At 38.9% G+C, this 6,828-nt stretch overlaps 1 long non-coding RNA gene across 1 annotated transcript; it reads right to left on the bottom strand.

Moving 5' to 3' along the window:
- Positions 1-2,290: 2,290 nt before the first annotated feature.
- LOC308196919 lies at positions 2,291-6,512 on the bottom strand. Its single transcript, XR_013952502.1, has 2 exons — positions 5,846-6,512; positions 2,291-5,413 (listed from the first exon to the last, which is right to left on the bottom strand). It is a non-coding gene; the product is annotated as an uncharacterized lncRNA (long non-coding RNA).
- Positions 6,513-6,828: the final 316 nt, after the last annotated feature.

The raw sequence follows: 6,828 nt of genomic DNA, 5'->3' as shown, positions 1-6,828 counted from the left end.
TTATCTTCTAATTAAGTCAGTCTGTGTATTTAATTTTATAAGGAAACAGATACAGGCTGGAACTCCTTTCCCTGTAAAATCCAGGATCTATCACTTGTATTTGAAATTGTTTCAGCATGCTGGGGAAAAAATAATCTGCAGAAGTAGGTATTTATATCAAGAGATGAAATACGTAACAGTTTAGCTGTAAGATTTTGGACTTATTTGTCACTTTCACTACTCTTTTATTCTGTGAGCACATAGATTGTTTTGCCATAGTGCATGACTAAACTGATTTCATGGCTGTACTGCATCAGAATTATCTTCTCTAAATTTCCAGGTAAGAAACATTGACCTATGTACAAGCAGATTTCCTATCCCTCTTTTCTTTCCCCTTCGCCATCTCTAATGATTCCCTACTTCGCTGTCAGCCATCACCAAATGTTGAAACGATTTCAAGATGTGAGGGAAAACACTGCAACTTCCTAGGTTTTAATATTCTGAGACTGCCCTGGATGAACCTGTTTGTTTCAGTTTTCCACAATCTCTTCTGGCCTCCCTGAACTTATATATTGCATTGTTCTTTAGTAGATATCAACCTTAATTCTGATAAAAGGCTTGGATAAATGTGGTCTAGCTCTGATAACTTACGGACTCTTACAGCTTTTTTAGCCTGTTAAAGCAATGCTAATAAATCTTGTTTCTTTCCTTCTTTTTTCTTATTTCTCTTTCTTTTCTTCTATTTATCTTCTGAAACAAACTCTGAGTCTTTGCTTTACTGAATTTATTCACCGTGTTTGCAGATTTTCTTTCCTAAAAGTTTATCCTGGTTGCTTTTTGTATATTGGTTCAAAATAAAGAGGAAGAAATAAAACCAGTGTTAGGCTCTTAAACATTTGTTTAAAAATGAAATGTGAGCTTTGAGGTTTAGGCAGTCTGTGCAGCACAGTCTTACAGGGTCGTGATGCGACAACAGCATGGATGCTTTCTGCAAGAGGCTCCTCGTGGCCAGGCTGCCCCTTCAGCTGTGTCAAGAAGCAACCAGGAAGCAAGCTGTTCTGCATGGCTTATGCCATCAGTAACCATTGACTGGGAACAATTTTATAGTTAAGACTGCAGCTAGCTATCCCAGAAGAATTTCATTTGACATGCATGTCCTCTTTTACCTACTGTATCTGGCCGTTTGCCAAGTGATAACTACCTATATGGGACTCAGATGTACAAAGGAGAGATGAGCTTTACTCATCCTTTTAGAGTATTACTAGAGGTATAAGAGATATTACTTCCGTGATAAGGGCTTTGGGAAATATTTTTGAATAAAGAAGAGGTCTAAGAGCAAGAGGATGGTAAGAGACAAGATGGGAGAAGTAAATGTTGCATGAAATATAGGTGCTTTTGCTTTTTTTTTCCTATTGTTATGAGAGGATAGGCACTTGTTTATATATACATACACCAATAGTATTTCTTTTATCTTTTTAGCAGCAGTTACCTGCTGTGAAATGTTTGCTTTGGACTGCAGGAGAATTTGCTCAGTAAATATGGGCAAGAAGACAGTTTTTAATGGAATACTGCCAGTGAATACCCAGATAAGGGGTCTGCCTTGCACAGAGCAGGCTCAGCAAGGCCTTGAGCTCAGACACCCACACTGCAAAGCCAACACCACTGAAGGGACAAAATCTCTTCCTGACAGAGGACCATGTCTGAAACTCTAAGTAACCTACTTGTAGTCCAGCAGCTGACTTATTTCGGATGCAGACCATTTCTCTTGTGATAGGTGATCTATGCAAGCAAGTACCAGCAATCGTCACAGGACAAGTGATGGATGACTCCACACCTGCTGTCCAAATTCCCATTTTAGCCCACAGCTTTGTTCAGAGCGGTGCTGTAAATCTGCACAGCTGCAGAGGAGCCTAGGTAGAAAACTTAAAGAAGCTAAAAGGTTTGGCCAATTAGTCTTTAAATAAGCTTTCAAAGACTGGAAAAGGGTTGGGTGAGATGTTAATTTGAAGGAGTTTGATCTATACGTATACACATTGCTGACAGGAAGAAGACAGCGAGAACTAATAGAAATGAAAAAATACTAAGCTGAACTGTGGGAAAGGAAACAAGGGTAAAAATGGTTTTAATGCAATAAGATCCATCATGCAGAGTTGAAAAGTCAGACTGTGAAAAGCCAATTAGTGTGCTGAATATGAAAAGCACAGGAATTAAATATAGTGACGATCATCAAAGAGAGCTGAAATATAGATGTTCCCAGCATGCAGAGATAAAGGAACATCAGTTGAGTATATAAGGAAATGTTTTTAAAAAAAAAAAAAATGAAATGCACTGAGAATTTGATAAAAACAAGCCCATATTCTGTAACAAATGGGGGGGAGAGGAGAGTTCTGCAAATTGTTACTGAAAAGTATCACCAAACATATCTTTAATTTTTCAGGAGGAAGAGAGATAATACAATAGCAAGTGAACATGCAAATGATAGACTGTGAAATGAAAGAATAAAAACTAAATTTCTATGTAATGTCTAACACCAACAAGGCACCTTGAAGTTTATTATGTCCTGTGCCATAAACATCACAACTTAAAAGAACACATCAATAAAGAAAATAGTTTTTTATTTAATGTCTTCCTGTTATTGACGTCTTAATGAGCAAACAGTTGAACTCTAGTGTAGTTACTAGAACAAAAAATAAGGACCAGCATCAGTATTCATCTTTTAAATGAACAACAAATGTCTTGAAAATAGTCTCTCTGATTAAGGAACTGGGTGCTTATTGTGGTCTGAACACATTGAGAACTGCTTTAATATAAATATTGAATTCATGAGTGATTATTCAGTGTTTACAACAGTCACCTGCTGACATTCACTCAAAGGAGGTCCAACAGGTTTCTTGGTGTCTTCTCTTACAGAAGGATAAAGGAAAGTTGTAGGCAGTATGGGATATTTTCAAAATATTACAACTGGAAACAAAATATTGCTTGAGTTTCTGAAATGACTTGCAAATTCATGCTTAAAATCTCCATATATCATCAGAAAATACATTGGCAAATATTTACGTTGAGCTGTGAGAGCCTTGAATTAAGCGGTACAGGTGCTTCCTGCAGGGAGGTTTGGCACCCACAAGCAGCACTGCCAGCGAGGGCCGGGCCAGCAGCAGCTCTGCTCCCAAGGGGACTGCATGCACTGACCTCTGCGAGCAGCACGGCATATGGCAACCAGGAGTTGTGTCGGTCTGTTAGGTAATCTTTGTGGTGTAACAGCCTTCCAGGGGACAGTCATAAAAGATATCTGAATTGACAGAACGGACAAAAACCCTTGTGCATGAATTTGCAATTAGTGCTCCAAATTTACCTGTGACTCCATCTGCTGAAATCTTTGTGGAACAATTATGCAAAGGAATTGTCCAAGTAGTCAGAGCAGAGAAACTTGTAATAAATAAATAAGCTACTAAAGACACCTTTTTTTTTTTTTTTCTCCTCTCTTCTCTCCACTGGTGCATTTTACTTTTCAATGGTTCAGAGACTTCTTCGTGTAATATGTGTTGGCAATGTATTTTCTAGCCTTGGGGAAATTATTTCTGTGTTTTGAATAGCTTAAAGCTGCAATTGAAATTGGTGTGTTTAATATGTGAGAAGTAAGTACCTGAAAAGTAGAAATTACGGTAGGATGCTCAATCCTTTCTCATTTTGCTTGATATCAGCCTCGAACTTTTTCCCCAAGCCTAAAAAATAAGTCATTTAACACAAGTACCTCATATTTCTTGAAGCAGTCAGTACCTCAAGCTAACGTAGAGTCAAGATCCAGGATTCTTGTTGAGCTTAAGTTCATATTTTACTTTAGCCATTACGTCAAAAAGTTCTGCAGTGCATGTGGAAAGTGTGATATGCCTGTCCTTCAGATGAGGATTTGTTCCCTCAAAGAATAAAATTTCTACAGTTAGATGCTACCTTTGCAGTGTTTATTCACAGTCCTGTAAATACTAAATAGCTATGAAACCTAAGCACACAATCTTTGGGGATGTAAATGCTATCAGAGAGGGTTTGCTCAAGGTTTTAGATTAAGACTGATTTATGTGGCTAAAGTTTACTATACATAGCATCTTCCTTCCAAAGCATTACTCTCTAAAAAATTAATTTTCAGTTTTATAATTTGTTTTATATCATTCATATACTGAAAATAAAAACTTTTTGGAAGCAAAAGCTATCCTTAAACTTCCAGCTGTAATTCTATACAAATAGAACCAGTCTTAGTACTGTCTCCAATTATAAGGCCAATTATGCTATTAACTTGAACCAAGTACAGAAACAACCTCTCCGAAACTTCTGTTATCAAAGCTGCTAGCACTACTGAAGATAAATAGCTTCCATGACAAGAAATCAAGAAAATCTGCCAGTAGCTTTCTGTGCTATTAGGCAGCAGTTATAACATCAGGTGGCAAGACTCTTCTTATGAGTAAGAACAAGCAATTAAGTGACAACTACCAGCAGGGAGAGGGAAAAAAATATATATAGAGAGAGAGAGAGCCTTAGACATCTCAGCAAAGCTGAAACAGCAGAAGTTTACTCAATCATCATGCAGCTGCCCATCACTTTGTAACAGAGTCAGAAGTAAGGCAGCCTGCAGGATGTCTGTTTGTCCGTACATTGGCCATTTCAAACCAAGACACATTCTCTAAGTGTTGCTACATCCTGGTAGCACTTCAGTCGGTGTCTAATGATCTCCAGAAGATGCTGTTTCTAATCTGGAAGTGACTTGAAAGAGGTGAGTACAACCGCGTACACAGTCCGAGGTATCTCAGAGCCAGTTTCAGTGAAGGTCTCCATTTCAAACATCCATTCCTGCTGATTGGCAATGACCAGCTTCTCAGGAGCTACTCCAGAGCAGAGTAACCTGGCCCCACTCTGTGGGGTGCACTGACCCCACTGAGCATCCTTGTCCCAACACTTCCTGGCAAGCAGAAATCATCTAAGGCTACACTAACCAGAGCAATTAAATTTCTTGCTGATCTATCCTCACTCTGATACACCAGAAATGGTTTTTAAATCCTGGCTGAAAGCTAAAATTGCATCATGAAATACGAGAGAGCTGGCAAGGCATGGTGTGTTGTTCAGCACAACAAACTGGAGGATCGTAATGTGCTGGGTGGTTTAGTTCCAAATGAAAGCAATACCACAAAGACTCCTTGGACTAGTTAATTCTAGCTTTGAGCTAAAAAGACGTAAGCTGCAGGTTAATAATGGATATAACCTGAATGGACAAGCAGTGCTGACAGGATGAGCCCTCCTGCAATTTCACCTTCAAAGTACACTGATGATGGTTGGAGTTGCTCATGGGCCAGCTTTGTCTGGCTGAGAACTGCCATCCTTGTGCTACTGAGCCATTGCTGAAACCTCAAATGTTTGGCTTTGCAACTTCTCAAGGGTTCTTCTAAAGCTGTTGATTAAAGACAGCGTTTAAATTCCTCCCCATATGTCTTTTTAATTATTCAATGTGTAAAAATGATATATTTCAAAAATATCCTATTATTCTGTGACTCTCTTTAACCCATTAAAACCCAACACTACTAATAAACTTACTGTCAAGATTTTTGTTAATTTTCTAAAGAAAACTATATACATAATGTGTACGTATACGTATATACACACATATATATAAATACACACGTGTAATACATCAAATGTTTCTGGCAAGGAAGAAATTCTCTCTCCCCCTGGAAGTCTATTTTCCTGACTGAATTTTCAGACAGCACTATTTTTTTTTTTCCTAAACTCAATATTAAACTCCCTATATTTTACAGAGCAAATAAAAATCCTACCAGATGGCTAGCCAAGGCTATTACAGACTGTCATTACTTTCCACACCCACCTGTCCCTCCAGATTAGGAAATACGACTGAAGAGTTGGTTTTCCTCATACGCTCTTTCATTGCAGTGCTGCCAGTGAGCAGATGATGCCTCGCAGTGCTCCTCAGCTCCCCCCGAGCACTCTGCTTCTGTTTAGTACCCTTGCCTTGCTCTCCTTTCCCTTTTCTCAGAGAAGAAAAGAGTAAATTACAAAGAAGTATATCTGCTTAGAGCAAAATGAGAGCCGATTGAGAGTGTAATATTTCATGGTGTGACTAAGATTGGGATATGACAGAACTTGAACAAAAATCAGATTTGTGCCCAAAAATAGATGCATGCCAGAACTGTCATGCTTCTTCAGCCAACTGGAGGTTTCATGTGATCTGATTTATGCTGTGTAGTATTCATTTGCAAAATGGACACACAGGCGGTTGTAACCAGTCTTTCAGTAACCTTGCCCAGTTTCTCATAAACCAGCCATTTTCTTCCTCATTCCCAGCTCCTGCCCTCCCTCCACCTATTGCTTTGCAGGACGTTGAAGCAGAGCAGCACACACACATGCAAGACATGGAGGAAAGTCCCTAGCATTCTGCGTATATTCACCAGACACATCGTACACGGATGGGACACTCCATCTCACTTGACTCCCAGTTTTGTCTCCCAAGCTGATCAGCAAATTGAGCTGCATCCAGCCCTTTGGTCAGCTAATTGGTGTTAATGTGGAGTAGTGCAATTACCCTAGGGCAAATGGCAGGTGATTTGAGTTAGCATGTGTTAGTCATCAATAAAAGAAATCGATTTCAAATCATGTCATATTTGTTAGGGCTATGTTCCTGGGCAGCTATTATGGCTGCTGTCACCTTCTAACTCATCCTTTCATGAGAGTTTAGGGGCTTTCTTCATCTGGCTTATTCTCCTTATTTGCCCAGATGTATACATAAAATATAATTTAGACCTCCTTTTGCAAAGTACTCTAAATGCTATTCATTAATTTTAGCATGCACAG

Source organism: Anser brachyrhynchus (genome assembly GCF_964034855.1).
Source record: "Anser brachyrhynchus genome assembly, chromosome: 6".
Lineage (NCBI taxonomy): Eukaryota > Metazoa > Chordata > Aves > Anseriformes > Anatidae > Anser > Anser brachyrhynchus.
Note: the sequence above shows the minus strand (reverse complement) of the source record. Positions and strands in the feature narration are given on the sequence as shown.